This window comes from Rattus rattus, chromosome 2, assembly GCF_011064425.1.
Source record: "Rattus rattus isolate New Zealand chromosome 2, Rrattus_CSIRO_v1, whole genome shotgun sequence".
Classification (NCBI taxonomy): Eukaryota; Metazoa; Chordata; class Mammalia; order Rodentia; family Muridae; genus Rattus; species Rattus rattus.
The window spans coordinates 223,180,725-223,198,692 of NC_046155.1; the positions used below are offsets into that span (position 1 = coordinate 223,180,725).

Consider the following 17,968-nt stretch of genomic DNA (forward strand, 5'->3'; position numbering starts at 1 on the left):
GCTTGTTTGTTGTTTGTTAATGGTATGTTACATCGGGATGCAGATGTATTAGGAGGTGGTTTGGGGTGGGTTGGAGGGAGGGAGTGGGGGGAGATATGATTAAGATACATTGTGTAAATGTATGATATTTCCGAATAATAAATCTCAACAGAAACAGCACTGATTCCAACAGCAGATACACCCACTCGGACAAACAATTCTTGTAAAACAATCAATCCGTCCGTTCATCTCCCTTCCCATATCCCTATACTGACCAGAGGGATGCAGGAATAATCCAGGAACAAGGGAAAGATACCGAGTCATAAATTGCAAAGACTATAACCTGCTGGTGGCCTTAGCAAGGTGGCACTGTGGATAGAAGTTCAGTAGGGATGGCTGCCACCAAAGGGCATCAGCTACATTTTAGAGTCTCGGTGAGATCAATATACGTGACATGCTTTGGACTGGAGCCTGGCACACAGAATCCCCTTCGTGAATGCGTTGCGATACCTGGGCTCTCCATATTCCCACTCACCAGGTGTGGGAGTCCATTGGTCTTGAGATCTGACCAGGAGGAATCAGGAGGAAACTGCTACTTGTGGAGAAACTTTTACAGTGTCATCTCTAACACTGAGAATTGCCCGACTCTCTTCTGGAGAGGAGAGAACTGAAGCCCAGAGGTGTTGGTAAGTCTTGTCTAGCAGAGGGCAGAGCAGGGATCTTAACGTGAGTCTGACTTCAAAGCCTGAGCTAACAGTTGGAGTATGAATGGAGTAAGGGCTTGGGGAAGGGAGCTACAGAGTGACCCTCAGTGCCCACGTCTACTGCAACTGTGCCCTTAGCTCAGCCCCTTCCAAGCTCTACTCCAAGCCATGGTATTTTTTTTTCCTTTTGGTCTGATCTCTGCAGGAACTTAACCATCCATTATCAGACTGGAGGTTACTCTACAGAGAATATGGTTCCCTGTAATCCTATTAAAATTACATTATTATAAATAAGTGCTCATTGCCGAGCCATCAGTCTTCAGCCACGCCACGGATGATCACATAAATCATGCCAAACAGCACAGATGTGCGGCATCTCACGGGTCATAAAGCATCTCTACAGATATTTGTTGATTTAATCTTCCCGACACCTCAGGAAGGGAGCGGCGAGCCTGGTTCTCAGGTGAGGAAATCAGCTATGTCTGAGGTAAGTTGAATACAACCCATGTAATCAGGGCTAGCATCATCCCTTGAATGCTGGGTTTCCTGATATCTACTCATCTGCCCCATTCATTTCAGTGCCTGCGGCTCTGGACAAGGCAGCAGCATTCTTTCAGGTGCAATGTGTTATTTCCCAGCTATTTCTCAGCATAGCCCAAGTATTACCCAGGTGGAAACAGATAGGATCCCATCCCGTCCCAAAGTTTGAGCATTCAGGAGAGGAGAAGCGTGTGTTAAGCATTGTTACAGCACAGAGCAGTTTATGCACAAAAGCATAAGTGGCTAGTGATCTTAACTGAATAACGCTCAAACAAACTATAACTTAACAAAATTACATTTTACACACACACACACACACACTCCAACCTTGAATAGTCTATTTAAAACTGTATGCACCTTTAACAGAGGATATGACGGTATTAGCTATGTTTCAGGATAAGACTGAGTGCCCACACTATAGTCTGTGCTATCCCAAGAATTTTACTCTTACGAGGTTATCTCAGGAACACATCCAGGTAGGCACTGGTGCTTCTCTTATTTTACAGAGGAGAAAACTGACTCAAGTTTAACCTTCCCCGGGGTATACCTGGTGAGCAGTGGGGTTGTGGTTGGAACTTGGTGGCATTCAGAGTATATGTTCATAACTGTCCTACCAACCTGTCCCCATTGACTGAATATCAGACATTGCCCTCACTCAGGCCCCACTGAATCTTCACGATACCCCAGCAACAGGCTTAAAAGTCACAGAATCTGATGGTGGTTTGGTCAGTCACAGTTCAATATTGTAAAGTTTATAAAGCAACCCAATGTAACTGCGTTCAACTACCTTACTCCATGGAGTACACTTGTTATAGGATAACAAGTGAACAAGTGGTGGAAAACAATAAAAACTAAAGTTTTGCTTTCAATAACGAAAACTTTGGCTTTGTAGCCCGTTTACCTTGTCAACGAACGGCTGCACTTTATTTTGACCAGGTGCAACCTTGCAGCCTTGGTGCTGGTCGTCACAAGTTGACTTAAAATCATTTGATGTCCATTTAGCATGCACTGAAATTTCCATTTTACAAAGAAGAACTGTGAAGGGACATCTCCCAGGCCTTGGATTCTTAATTATTTTATTATCCTCCTGATCTTGTTGTCTCCCCTTTATCTTTAACCTATTTTTCTTTCTCATTTCATTTGTTCCTTAGTCAAAATGTTGTTGGTTCCTGGTACCCAACCCTGCCGCTCTCTTCCAAAGCACGGTGCTCCAAAGCAGGCTTCTCAAAGTTGTGTCTAGGACAATGCCCACATCATAAGCAGGGCCAAACCCCCAAATCTACGTTTTGTCAGAGAGCTTGACAATTAGTACAAGTACAACAGCACAGCTTCTGTCTCTAAGATCAGTGGCTATTCCAGGATTCTGCTTAGTTGGTTCTCACCTTTTTCCTTACTTCCTAACTTTTTCTAACTGTCCCTCTTTGATCACCATTCCCCCTTGTCAGCACGTATAAAAGGGTTCACGTCTATGTGTAAGTGTTTTCTGCCTCCCAACTCTCCCACTGTCTAGCATCTCACTCCTCCTTTGCATAGACAAACATTCAAAACCAACATTCAGTGGGGCATAAGGCATAGCTCTGTTACATCGAAATCCCAGTTCTTGGCAGATCTTCCATGACATTTCTCTTGTTTAATAGTGATGCTTTAAAAGGAAGAAAGACCGATAGGAAAAGTGGCAAATACTTCAATGGGCTCATTATAAAACAGAGCAGCCAATAGTAAAGTAAGCATGAAAAGGGCCCAACTTCATAAACCACAAGACAAATGAAAATCTCCAAGATCATGCTTATATATAATAATTAGATAGCCAGAAGTACTACACCACAGTGGGGCAACTGGATCCTACATGTATTCCCAAAAGGTACTCACCTTTGAAAAAGGCAAGTGGAAGGAGATACTAGAATTTATACACAGAAGTTCTTGGTGCAATGAGCCCGCCCCTGGACTATACCCTACAGATGTGTATTATGGTGTCCACAGAAGTACTTACCGATAGTGTACAAAGTACCCAAACTCATGGGTGGTAAAATGGCTAAAGAACATTCATACAATGGAATTCCACACCGCCATGGGGAAAAATGGCTGGTACATACAGCATGAATTAATCTCATTAACATAGACTGAGTGAAATAAGCCAGATGCACACAAAAGCAGAACGTGTGACCTCATAGCTCTCAATTACAGAAACAGGCGGAACCAGACAGGCAGTGTGAAAAGTCAGGATGCTCTACAGAGGCAAAATGGGGCAAAAGAGTGCACTTAGAAGGATGAGCACATTATAGACTGTGGTAGACCTGATGCTCAATTTGCACAATGTTTTACATTCCTTTCTGTCCATGTTCTATTACACACACACACACACACACACACACACACACACACACACACACACACAGAGGTGGGTGCTAAATATGATTTGTCCAGATCATCTCTTTAGAACTCCTTGATTCTAGCCCTGTCCTGCACAGCGAGACACTAAGACTCTGTGGCCAAGGACGACGTCTCCGTTGTCTTACACTAACCTGCTCTCAACACATCCTGGTGAGGGAGTGGATGAGTCTCCAGTAGCCCTGCCCCTGGCCAGTTCTGTTCTCTTTCGTTCTCTTGTGGAATTTGTGTTTTCAGCCTCTCTGTTGAGCTTGTAAAGACGGTGTGGTAAGAATAAACCGGCTATTAGAGGAACAACTGGCTTTGAGTCCAGAAATTCGTAGAAACAGCCACTTTCACCTCTCACAAGCAGCCCGCACGTCAGTATCACCCATCACCCCCACATTGGAGAACAAGAATCAGTGGGCGCTGAAGACATTGGCTGGGCTTGCAAATGCGAAAGACCCTAATGCATCTGTGGCTTCTTATCAGACCTGACCGATAACCATAGGTACGTACACACACACACAGACACACAACACACAAACACACACACACACAAACACACACGGGGGGGGGACACATAAAGTTGGAGAAGCAAAGTAGAAAATCATGTCATTTGTCATGCAAAGCCACACATTTCCACAGTTGGGAACCCTAGATTTACCAAATGTACAACATGGTTTTCGTCAAAGGCCTGCCGGTCTTCCTCAGTCTCACCCCTGCACTTCCCAGTTACCCAAGCTGCAGTCCTGGGGCTCTTGGTTCATCCTCTCCACACTACCTCAGCTCAGTCAGCCAGTGCTGTCTCCTATGCTCGACAAGTCATCCCGTATACACTATCCTCCGCACCACATCATTAGTCCAGGCCTTAAGTTCTGACTTTCTTTGGAGGGCAATCTTAATGGCTGGAATGCTGTGTCTCTCAAATCTAAGTGCAGACACTGCTGAATTCATCTAACTTGTGTTCTCATGATGGCCATTCAGACTCACTATAAAATCCCAATCCGAGCACGTCCCCTTAACTACGGGACGGAGATCACACCTACCATTCGGCATACCCTGACGGACAGAGCCCCAGCCAAGCTCTCCCTGGAGACTCTCCCCTTGGGACTCCATTCCTCCTCCATCCACCCTGCATTCCAAACATTTGCCAGTGTGCTGCTCGCCCTGGGAAATGCCTGCTGTTTTTTTCTCTGCCTCACTGCTTTGTGTGCCAAGGCTCTGCACCCCTAGAACGCCCTTCTCCTGCTATCAAATTCCCACCCATCCTGCAAGATGCAACTCAGGCATTTATGCCCCTGTCAAATCCCTCAAGCGAAGCGAAGATATTGCTCCTTTCACGGCACAGCTAGGCTTAGTGGAGGCTTTGAACCTCATACAGACAGCTTCATAATGTAGTAGGGGTTGTTGTTGTGTTTTTTACTTGTTTATGTAGTGTGCAGTTCTCACTGTACATTAGGTCTTGGGGCGTGTATTTGGGGGAGGGGGTATATGTGTCTTTTTTGCATGCCTTGGCCAGCACACAAGAGCTAACCAAAAATACTCGAACAATTAATAAATGAAACCAATTATGAATGCATGAATAGCCGGTTGCAGCAAATTTCTTTTTCATTTATCCGTATGTGTACTGTAACCGTGTATACATGCTCATGTATGTATGCACATGTGTGTACACACACAGAGAGGCCACAGATTGGTGCTACATGTCTTCCTCTATTGCTCTCCACCTGACTTTTGAGGCAGAATCTCTTGTGGAACCCAGAGCTCACAATTGATCAAGACCAGTTGGCCATTGAGCTTCAGAAATTCCCCCTCCATGGTGGAGAGATTACAGATATATGCCACCATGCCTGTCGCTTCCTTCTTCACTTCATGTGTACGTGCATGTACTAAGCGTGTTTGTATGTGTGTGTGCATGTTTACATGTGGGCACGGTTTCAGCTGTGCGCATGTGGAAGTAGGATCTCTCAGTCAAACTTCAAGCCCTCTCATAAGGCAGCTGGCTGAGGAAATGCATTGTTTCTTCATTCCAAGACACACTCTGCGTTCACATGGTTCTAGGTAACTCTACACTTGAGACCTGTCCACATTTCTCATCTCTTTTTAAAGTTAAGTCCAACAAGAACATCCACAACATAAATAATGCTAATTCACAACTCTGTGAATCTGTTAGCAAGCATCTTCAAGTAAGATGTGCAAACAACATTTGGCTCTTGCACAAGTATCCACAGAGCATGCTCTTACCCCTTTCAGCCTCACTTCAGCTCCTTCTACCCCTGGAACCATGTATGACTCTGGCCAGAGGACTGGAAAAGAGCAAAGATCTATCTAAGGCTTGGAGTGGTTGTACTCAGTCCTAGCATTTGGAATGCCGAGGCAGGAGGATTTCAAATTCCAGTTCAACCTAAGCCACATAGCATGGTTATCTTGTGGGGTGGAGGGGGTATAATATGTATAGAATAAGATGTTCTTTTTCATCCCTAACCCCTGTACTCAGTGGAGATGATAATCGATGTTCAAGTTCAAGTTTTCCACAGAACAAAAGTAGCCTGCGACTTGTTAAAGACTATTCTCAAAGCAGCCAAGAGAGAACAGAATATTCCTCCTCTCTCTCCTGTCCTGGATCAAGTAAAACAAAGGGCGCTCTACTATTTCTCAGCCCAGGATAGGAATATAGACAGGTAGACAGTGAAGGAGTCGTGCCATCTATCCTGATGGATGAAAGGAAGAAAGGAAGCAAGAGCAGCTGGGTCTTCTGGGGGATGGGTGTGGCTGTGAGACGCAGTGGGTGAACAGCAGGAGAAGAAATGAGTGCCACAGAAGGCCAGGAGAGCACAGGCAGCCACACTCAGTCCACCACTCCACGGGCACCTGGCATTTCAGCAAAAGGCATCACACCCACAGTGCATGCCCCCGTCACAAAGAAGAAAACCGAAAGCAGTGGTCAGCAGTCCCTGTGGATGTAAAGCTACTATTTCACGGTGCTTTCTAAAATGACCCTGGAAATCACCCAGAGGCCCTGCCCCCAAGACACCCAGAAAAGCAGTGCCCTATCTCTGCTGACATTACTAGAGGGAACAAGAGCGGGTTTCTTGCAGTAGCCTGCCTGCACTGTCTCTTCTTGCTTCTCCTCTGCTGGAGAGAGAAGAGGCAGAAGAACAGGGGCTGGGCTTACAAATGTGAAGCCCCTAATACAAATCCGTGGCCTCCTATCAGACGGGACTGATCATATCTCTCTCTCTGTCTCTGTCTCTCTGTCTCTCTTTCTCTCTGTCTGTCTGTCTCTCTCTCTCTCTCTCTCTCTCTCTCTCTCTCTCTCTCTCTGTCTCTCTCTGTGTCTCTCTGTCTGTCTGTCTCTCTCTGTCTGTCTGTCTGTCTCTCTCTGTCTCTCTGTCTCTCTCTGTCTCTCTCTGTCTCTGTCTCTCTCTCTGTCTCTCTCTGTCTCTCTCTCTGTCTCTGTCTCTCTCTCTCTCTCAGTCTCTCTCTCTCTCTCTCTCTCTCTCTCTCTCTCTCTCTCTCTCTCTCTCTCTCTCACACACACACACACACACACACACACACACGTGATCAGAACTCAGACTCCTCAGCTTTCTTTCCCACAAACATACCCTGAGCAACAGGCTTTGAATGCATTTGTGTACACATCCCCTCTGACAGACTGGATGTTGGCCTGGAGTTGGAACCTCTGTAGTTTAGCCCGAGCGTCATCGCACCTACACACACCTGCAGCAGAGGTGAGAGTCACCGTCGCAGTAACTGCTCTTGTATCTCAGCTCTTCTCTTGAAGAGATATTTCTTAACTTCACAGCACCAACACGATAAAAGCACCTGGTGAAACGATTCTGCTTTTCTAACATCCACATATCAATACTTGAGCACCTACGTGGTTACGTGAACCCCCCTCAGCCCCACCCCTTCTAGCAGGTGTTCATGATGGAACAGTATCCAGGGAAGTGTGTGAGAAACGAAAATACAAATAAACCCATATTTAATAAGTGTAGTGAGATACGTATCAAACATCTCACAAGTGCGATTTCTATTGTGATAATGGCTTTTCAGCTGTTTTTCAAGAATCAAAATCATGTCTAGAATACATTTTCAAATATACGTATATGCCTGCAAGTTCCTTTTGGACCTGGTTTCAAAGCTCTGCTACTGACCTGCAGTTTGGAAGCTGGGTAACAAAAGCTGAAAAAGACAGAGTGATTTCTTTGCACCAACAGTACCTCTAACCATCCATCCTTCTTAGGTGTAGCCTCCCGACTTTTGCAAAAACAAGCTCGAAGGAGTTAGGCAAAGCAAGTTTGGGTTTCCTACCTGGACATCTGCTTCTGGTCCTAGTCACAACTTCTCATAATCTTGAGTCTCAATTTCTCAGGTGAATTCACCAATCTGCTGACAAGAAGTTTCACATTATAACCCCTCCATCTACAAGTCGTACATTAAAATGTGATTGAAAACGGGTGAAACATTCAGTCTAAAGGTTTGAACTATGAGAGCATTAACACATGGGGGGAAGGAGAAATAACACGTAGGTAACATCTGCTGGGCCAAGCCACATGGAGCACCATGGTGCTACCAAAATAAACGTCAGAAAATAACTCAGGACACCAGGCGCGGTGATGCAGACCCAGTGCTTGAGAGGCAGAGGCAGGAGGAGCTCTGTGAGTTCAAGGACAATCTGTACTACATACAGAGTTCCAGGGAAGACAGAGGACACAGAAAAACCTTGTGTGAAAGAAAAAGACAGAAAGGGGGAGGGAAGAAGGGAGAAGAGGGAAAAGGGGGGAAGAGAAAAGGAAATACTTAAGAGTAGTAAAATAAACAGTGATGACATTGGATGATAACCTAAAGAATATGACAGACATTCCTGAATCCAGATTGAAATTAACAAAATATGCTGATAAAGGCCACATATCTGCAAGAGAGAAAAACGTAATTTTTCTGAATCAAGCAGAGTTTTGACGAAAAATGTACTAATTTTATAGTTAAAAAGACGGGGCAGCCTCTGTTTCAACCAAGTGATCAAGGTTGATGTCACCAGGGCACAAACATGACAATGGGACATCACATGTGTTTGAACAAAACTTTTTTTTTTTTTTTTTCATGGTTGTATTTTATTTCCTACACCAAATTTGGCAAACATAACTTTATTGCCGCCCTCCCCCAAAACTCCTGGGGGCCACTGTTCCTTCCTCAAAGTCCAGCTCTGGTTGTCTTGGCATTGTTTTGTGTTCCATGCTCTTAATTTTCTGAAGTATGGTCCCGTTCTCAGGCTGGCATTTCAGTATGGTTCCCAAGCTCTGGTGGGTGTTCCTTCAGTCCTAATCTTGGGTGGAGCGTGTCGCGTGGCACATAAAGTCGTGAGTAATATCCGTATGTCATTTCTGTGTGCTGTTGAAATGAGTACCTAATCAAAACTGGATCAACTTTTAAGCCAACCGAATTTTTTAAATGTGCTCATCACACATCCCAATGGACAAAGGCCACAATTTTTCTTCTCTTCCTTTTGTTCTTTGTATTTGGAGGTGGTGTATAAATACCCCATTTTTAATAGGCTCACCCAGCCTAACTTTTTGAGTTTGTATATTTTGGATATAAGACTTCTCTGTTGTAGGGCTGCCGTTTGTCCTTTGTCCACCACAGTGATCCCATTTGCCTAGATTCTTGATCAGAAGCCTTGGTGTTTTTTTCAAGGAAATTTTTCCAGTCATTATTTTTTGTGAGAAATTTGTCTGAAGTTCTTTTTCTTTAGTTTCTATTAGTTTTGAGTGTGTCTGGTTTGATGAGGTCCTTGGACCCCCATTCTTTCCCCTCCACTTTGAACTCTTTTGACAAAAGGGTCTTTCGACCAGACTTGGCCTCATTGTTTTAGCTGGAACTGGCAGGTCAGGGGACCCAGAGATCCACCTGTCTCCACTTCACCAGATCCGGGGTCACAGGTGCATGCCTCTGTGCCCAGCTTTCATATCAATGCTAGAGATTTGGATTCATAATCTCATGCTTCTGCAGCAATCGCTTTATCCAGTAAGCCACCATCCCAGCTTCAGACCAGCCCTTTGCAGGGCGATTTGGCGGGGTTTGTTCCACGCTTCCTCTTAAATCTTAATGCCTCCGAAACGGCCCAGAATAACACCTTCACCTGCTGTAGCCCAGGTTCTTCTCATCACAGAAAGAATATCTACCTTCACTGCCAGAGACAACGCACTTGAAATGGATGCGCTTAAACAGACCCACTCTACCACAATGGAACAACCCCGCCAACATCGCGACGACGGTTCAAGACCTTCTGAGCACCCTAGCTAGAGCACCACACTGCTTGACAATGGTTGATCCCATCTTTTGGCTGACGGATGGACAGCAGCAGAGAGTACATGACACGTTGAAAAACTGGTGGATAAAATAATAAATATGTGGAAAGAAACAGGATATCGGCAATGAAAGCAGGCAAGGTTGACTAGCCAATTGGTGAGCAGCCAAAGTTACCAAGGACTTCTAATGATCCCAATGAGAGCAGAATCAGATCTTAAGAATCAGATCTTTTCACTCTACATGGACTGGCCCAGGGCTCCAACTGCATATGTAGCAGAGAATAGCCTTGTTGGGGCAGCAGTGGAAGGGGAAGCCCTTGGTCCTGCCAAGGGAATATGGGGGGGGGAGTAAGGGGGATGTATGGGGGGAATACCTGTATGGGGGAGGGGGAGAGGACGAGATGGGGGCTTATGGACGGGAAACCGGGAATGGGGATAACATTTGGAATGTAAGTAAAGAAATATATCTAATAAAATTTTTTTTCAAAAAGAAAAAGAATCAGATCTTTTCCCAATGTTTTTTTTTCTACTATAATAAATAATTTAAAAGACCGTACACCTAGACATAGGACTTAAAACTTTGACTATTAGCCACTGTGCATGCACCAACATACTAAGGATGCTTCAAACAATATTTGAAAATCACTCCCCTTCAGGCCAGAGTGCATACTTTCTACAAATCTGTCCTTGCCCTTGAACGAGCTTGGACAATAAAGCCACTACTTCTGCCCTCGTCTGATATCAATGCTCAGGGGTTCGTGAGTTTTCTTGACCCCAGTACATTCAAGAAATTCGAAGTAAAATGCACAGCTTCTGGGTCACACTGTCCTCAAAAAGACATCATTTTATGAAGTCCCCAGCCAGGCTAGGAATGAAGGGGCTCCCAGCATTCACTCACTGACTCTGATAACTGATTACCAAACTTGCTAGAAGGTGGAGAACCAGTGTTGTGGGGACTTTTGGGGCTATTTTCTGTTTTGAAAGTTCTACCATTTTTCAATGCCTTTTAAAAAGTAAGTCATAACCATCTTCTGTAGATTTCTCTCTCCCCATTTCGCTGGAACAAAACTAAGTAAGAAGCACCAAGGCTAAGGCATATCACAGTACCAGTTTGCAATGTGGAAGACCTGTTCCATGGGGAGCGGCCTAAGAGTCCTCTTATTCAATCACAATGTGGCCATTAAAATGAAGAAATTAGGAAAAAGGAAATGTTTTCAACAGCAAGACAGTAATTAAAGATAGGAGTTAACTATTTCAGGCTGGAGAGATGGCTCAGTGTTTAAGAGCACTGACTGCTCTTCCAGAGGTCCTGAGTTCAAATCCCAGCAACCGCATGGTGGCTCGCAATCATCTGTAATGGGATCTGTTCTGTTTTATCTGAAGATATCTATATAAAATAAATAAATAATTCCTTTAAAAAAAAAGAGTCAACTATTTCAAAGGTACCTATGTAGGCAAAGACTAGCATATAGAAGGGAATTTTTTAAATCAAACTGGTCCATAGCAGGTCGTTTCTGTATCCCACAGTACTGCTGGTGAGGTGAATTATAAACTGGGCAGTAACAACGGCCTAACAGCAACCTGCTAGGCTCCAAAATAAAGCCGCTCCAGGGTCTCAACCTATTAATCCCCTAAAACCATGACTATTCCATACGAGAATTCATCAAAGACTAGGTCTCTAACCCAAGCAAAACATAAATCTGCATGCAGTGAGACTGAATGGTCCACAGCACAGAGACCTTTCCAAGCCGCTCACCCACACTCACGATTTCAGAGTGCACAGAAGAATGTGCCGTTAAAGACTGTTCATTTCATCCGTTGCTTCCATGAGAGGTCATATATGCCACCAAATCACATTGTTTGAATGCACGCAGCTCTCAACTTACAAACACCTGACGAAAACCAAAAATAAAACCAGCTGCTGCCAACACTATCGGAGGCCTTGCTGTTACTCCTGGGGACAATCAGCTGTCATGAAGAAATTGGAAACCTTTGCAGAGGGGTGACAGGAGAAAGATAGAAGCAATAAAAGGAGAGCTAGAAAGGAAACTCACACTGGGCAGGTGCCTCACCTGGGGCAGTGCAGATAAACCAGGGTGGGTGGGTGGGTGGATGGATGGATGGGTGGGTAATGGGTGGGTGGATGGATGGATGGGTGGGTGGGTGGATGGATGGATGGATGGATGGATGGATGGGTGGGTGGGTGGATGGATGGATGGATGGATGGATGGATGGATGGATGGATGGATGGGTGGTGGGTGGGTGGGGGATGGGTGGATGGATGGATGGATGGATGGGTGGATGGATGGATGGATGGGTGGATGGGTGATGGATGCATGGATGGGTGGATGGATGGGTAGGGGGATGGGTGGGATGGATGGGTGGGTGGGTGGATGGATGGATGGGTGGGTGGGTGGGTGGATGGATGGATGGTGGATGGATGGATGGATGGATGGATGGATGGATGGATGGATGGGTGGATGGTGGGATGGTGGGTGGATGGATGGATGGATGGATGGATGGATGGATGGATGGGTGGGTGGGTGGGTGGATGGATGGATGGATGGGTGGATGGATGGATGAATGGATGGATGGATGGATGGATGAGTGGGATGGTGGGTGAATGGATGGATGGGTGGATGGGTGGACATATGGATGGACAGATGGATGGATGAATGGGTGGACAGATGGACAGATGGACAGATAGATGGATGGATTTCCATGTTTATCTTCAGCATCCTGTCCTTGCTACTTGGCCCTTATATCCTGCTCCACCTACATGTTAACAAACTTCCTTCTCAGGCTCCTCATTCATAAACTTGACCTAAAGGGAACTACAAACCAAGAGCAAACAGCTGTAATCAACACAGGAGAGGAGCCGAGCCCAGGACCGATCTACAAAAGTCAAAGTTCAGGTGGAAAGCCGATGACAGCGGCACACATGCAGCAAAATTTGGAATTTCTCTAGAATCTTCTTCTTTAATGAGGCCTAATTATTATGTAAGAAACCAGAGAAATGAGGCGTCTGTGTAAGGCCGAGACAACAAAGAAACTACAGAGAAAGCTGATGCTAGGTGTGGCTTGACATGAGTCCCACATCCTCCCCAGAAGCACTAGTTCGACATATTCCTCAGACCTTACAAGGATGGCTTTGGTGAATTATTCTAGACACACCTGGAGCCTCTTAACATCTCACTTCATTTATACTGGGTGCCACTACCTGATCCTGATCATGTTCCTTTTTGCTCCGTCACTCAAACCTATCTTCCTCAGCTTCCTCTTCCCAAGAAAGCTCAATCCCAGAGGGTCAAAGTTCAGAGGCATTAAGGGACTTTCCGTTCAATGACTTTCACTGAAGAGCCGCCAGTGTGTTCAATAGTCGAGCCTATGCTATAATGACTGCCCGGTCAGACCCTCACACATTTCAGTTCATTCCAGACCCATAATTCTGCACTCTACAGAGACCGCAGAGCAATCAGTGTGGACGGTCCTCTGAGAACTTGTACAATACCCAGCTCTTATTCTGCCCTATAACGTGATCCTAATTCTATCTGTAACATTCACTCTTCCTGGGATGCCGTCTTCCAGCCCCAGTTTTCCTTCCAAAGATGTTAACTGTACTTCAAAGCCCGTATCTTCCATAGAATCTTGCCCACTTCCTTCCTGTAACTGGCCTTGATCTTTATCTATGGACCTGCAGCTGTTTTACGCCTCCCATCCCGTCTTTGAGCATACTGAGTTCCTTGTGCATGCATCACTGAGACCAGCTTGTATGGCCTCTGAGAACGCAAATGACACAAAAGTCACTGTTCTTTCTCTGTCATTCCTAGACCACTGCCAGAATCAGGCCAGGTTCTTAGATTGTTCATGAGGTCGTTGATCAGAAAGGAAAGGATGATTCGGGCACGAGGCAAGTTTGAGCATGTAGTTTTGAATAAAATGAAATACAATAGGAGACCTGGAGCTAAATAACCAGCTCCTTCCCGCCCAGTGAGTCAACCCAAGTCTAACTGGTAAGATGTTACAGTCAGGAAAATACTCTATCCCAGGTTTTTCACTAAGAACTACTTGTGTTCCTATGGGTAAAAAGACTTCGCACCTCTTCCTCTCTTTCTGACAGAAATGAATTCCAAGTTCAGGTCCGCACCAAAGAACAAAGTAACCCAGAACAATTTTGCCTATCTTACACATTATTCAAAGCAATTCTTCAGCCAAGGGCAGTGGCACACATTTCTAGTCCCAGCTACTCAAGAGGCTAAGACGCAGGACCCCTTGGGCCAGTATGTTCAAGGCCAGCTTTGTTCTTCTTTGCTATGTGGAACTCATGCGTGTGCTAGCACTGGTGTGAGTTTTTCTAATTAACACACCTACCTAATAAATATATCTACTTTTAACAGATGGACCATACTCCGGGGAAATCATTACGATCTATTAAAGGATAATTAGCCACATAAAATAGGACCCAACATTAGCCATGTAAAAAGAGACATCTTCAGATCAGTGTTTGATGATATGATCTGAACTTTTTTGAGGACCGTTTGTGTAAGGTAAGGATGCTACAGATTGAATACTGATCCTAAATGTTTTAGTATTAGAACTACATGCGTGGGGATTTGTAATCCAAAAACTACATGCTATGTGTTTTAAGAAAATGTAAATATAAACATGGCCTTCAGGAGAAGAGCAACACCAGTGAACATGTAAGGGGGAACAAGTTGCCAAACATGCATATACTAAAGGATTTGAGGGTGCATGGAATAAAACACAAAAGTACTTGCACATCTCTTCGGTGAGCAACTTCCCCAGGTCTTTAATGTGGCTGTAGATTACCGTCCCAAACCATGTATTTATCTATCTAGTTTATTTCAACGCGTTACAAGATTCCCGCGAGCCACACCTCCACTGGGGTCTGGGAATGCAGCCTCAAGGCAGCAGCAGATCACGTCCATCTACTGAGGGCAGCTGAAGGGCCCCTCCACGTGTCGTTGGTCCCTTCTGTTCTCAGCTGTCCAGCCTGCTTTCCATGTTTGCTCTGCCTTCTTAATGACTCGTTTCTGATTTTCATTTCTGACTTTCTGACTCAGTGATTTCTTTTGCAACCCATGTGCTCTCAGCTGCCAGCGGCACTCTTTCAGATTGCACTGCATACACGTCGCCAGTCTCTTGGGGACCGGATCATGAAACTTCTCAAAACTGAGCCTGGAGTAAGGGCAAACAAACCGAGGGGAGGCTCGGGAGGTGCGTTAGATCACTGTGGTTTGAGAAACCATCCTAGGCTTATCCGGTCCTTCTGATGGGACAGCCCCAGTACTCGGCTGAAACTGGGTGACTTGTTATAATAATCTGAACAGATGGTTAGGTTTGGGTTTTTCTGAGACAAGGTACCACACAGTCCAGGCTGGTCTCAAACCCCATAGAGTTAAAAATGGCCGTGGGATTTTGATTCTCCTGCCTCTCAGCTCTGCTTCCCTAATGCTGAGATCACAGGCATGGAGCATCATGTCCAGTTAAACAGTTTCTCCTACAAGTCCTCCACCTCTTCTCCTACCTCCTTGGAAGAGGAGGAAGAGGAGGAGGGGGGAGGAAGAGGGAGGAGGAGGAAGAGGAGGAGGAGGAAGAGGAGGAGGAGGAAGAGGGAGGAGGAGGAAGAGGAAGAGGAGGAGGAGGAAGAGGAGGAAGAGGGAGGAGGAAGAGGAGGAAGAGGGGGAGAAGGAAGAGGGGGAGGAGGAAGGAGGAGGAAGAGGGGAGGAGGAAGAGGAGGAGCAAGAGGGAGAGGGGGAGGAAGGAGAGGAGGAGGAGGAGGGAGAGGGGAGGAGGAGGAGAAGGGATGAGGAGGAGGAGGAGGAAGAGGAGGAGGAAGGAGGAGGAAGAGGAGGAAGGAGGAGGAGAAGGAAGGAGGAAGAGGGGGAGGGGAAGGAGGAGGAGGAAGAAGAGGAAGGGGGAGGAAGGAGGAGGAGGAGGAGGAGGAGGAGGAGGAGGAGGAGGAGGGGAGGAGGAAGGAGGGAGGAAGGGGGGAGCAGTGAGGAAGAGGGAGGGGGAGGGGGGGAGGAGGAGGAGGGGAGGAGGGGGAGGGGAGGGAGGAGGAGGGAGGAGAGGGGGAGGAGGAGGAAGAGGGGGGGAAGGAGGGAGGGAGGAGGAGGAGAGGAGGAGGGAGGAGGAGGAGGAGGAGGAGGAGGAGGAGGAGGAGGGAGGAGGAGGAGGAGGAGGGAGGAGGAGGAAGAGGAGGAAGGAGGAGGAGGAGGAGGAAGAGGAGGAGGAGGAGGAGGAGGAGGAGGAGGAGGGTAAAAAAGGAGTCTTAATAGTAATATTCTTTACCACCAAAAGCCACTCAAGGGTATAGGACAGAAGTGTCATGACGACTTCTCAAAGAGCAGCCCTCGGAGCAGCTGAATGCACATTATGCGGAATTTTGCATCCCATCTCAGACCCCGTAGACCACCTGTGTAACTGAATCTTCAAACCGAAATCCTGGAAGCAGCTCTAGAGACTGCTGGCCATTAGTGCACCTCAAAATCTCTGACCCAAACAGCCATCCAGCGCTTCCTAAAGCTGCCAGCCCAAGCCCTGACGCCCCACGTCCTCTACTTAACTATCTCTGTATAGCCTTCACAGAAGGCCAGTCTCTGCAGGCCACTGGATAAAATTAATTCTAAAAAAAAACTCAAGAAAATAAAGATCAAAGCCGGCCTCTGCCCAGGGAGCTTCCATTTCTAAGAGCATAACACAGAGCACAGACATAAGAAAAAAACTTAAAAGCATCTAGAAGCAACATTTCAGGGCATTCCAGGGCATGGTGGACACCTACACACTGAGGGGGGCACAGCCAAAACTTGGCAGAGTGCTGTTAGGACTCAAAAAAGAGGTGTCCCAAAAAGAGGTGAGACTGGAGCAGAATTTAAAGAGGGAGATTTTCAAGCAGGCCTTGAAGAGATTTGGAGATTGCCAAAGGACATTGGAGATCAAGGAGAAAAATGTATAGCGATGTCTCTTGGTAGTCAACACAAAGAGAAAAAGAAGTGTCCCTCGGGACCTTAAAAAGCTATGATACTGGCTTAGTCAGAACACCCTAGGAAGAAGTTTTATAAATATACATTATCTTTGGAGGCAGACCAGCAGTACTGTCACCCCCAGCCTATAGGGAAGAAACTAGGGCTCACTTGAAACCCTTAAACAAGTCATTGTAGGTCAGGGATAGACATTACCTTCTAGTGTGAACTCTTCCCAGACTAACATCCCTAGTAGAATCATTAAGTAGCACTCACACCTTCCAAACAGCAAACTACCCTTTTTCTCCTTTTTTTCCAGATTAAGAATCTAAGGGAAAGAGAACATCCACACACATACTTGCATGAGCGGGCTGATCCCCCTGTGTGTGCACATGGAGGTTTGTATGTATACACTGCTTGTGCATGTGCGTGTGTGTGTGTGTGGTTTGTGTGTATGCAATGTGTGTGTGTGTGTGGTTTGTTTGGTGTGTGTATGTATATGTGTGTGTGTGTATGCACTGCGTGTGTGTGTGTGTGTGGTGAGGTGTGGTGTGTGTGTGTGTGTGTGTGTGTGTGTGTGTGTGTGTGTGTGTGTGTGTGTACACAAAGGTAGAAGATATCCCTAACAGACTATACGTCGTCTCTTAACAACTTACTATATTTCCTAATTTGTTTGCTAGATTGGTATATTGAAAAGTAAAAGCCAGTCAAAATATCTACAATTTATGATCAAGAGAATTACCTAAATTCACCATTGTGACTTAGTCCTTTGAATGTTTTTGCATCCGACTACACAATCCAATGACAGCCAACAATACTTGTCATTAATACTTATTCTTTAAACTTAAAACAGTGTTGAATAAAAGTTAGAGTTTAATTCCTCAATTTGCAGGGATAATCATGTTTTAGATGCCCTAAAAAGGGTCAATGGCTCTCCTCTCAACCAAAGCAAATGCAGGTTATCTCCATCATCATAAAAGGTGTCCAAAGAGCAACGCTATGAAGTGTATTTTGTTCCGAAAACATGGTTACAGATCCAAATATGTACACCGATTCTGTCTGTATCTAAAGATGTACT

The 17,968-nt window shown here is 45.7% G+C and overlaps 1 protein-coding gene across 1 annotated transcript in view; it reads right to left on the reverse strand.

Annotated features, from left to right (window-relative positions):
• The window catches only part of Hivep2 (HIVEP zinc finger 2), a 197,575-nt gene that overhangs the window by 148,351 nt on the left and 31,256 nt on the right, over window positions 1-17,968 (reverse strand). Inside the window, exon 2 of the mRNA XM_032894967.1 lies at window positions 7,911-7,985. The gene's annotated coding sequence lies outside the window, so the exon portion shown is untranslated. The remainder of the gene's footprint in view (window positions 1-7,910; window positions 7,986-17,968) is intronic.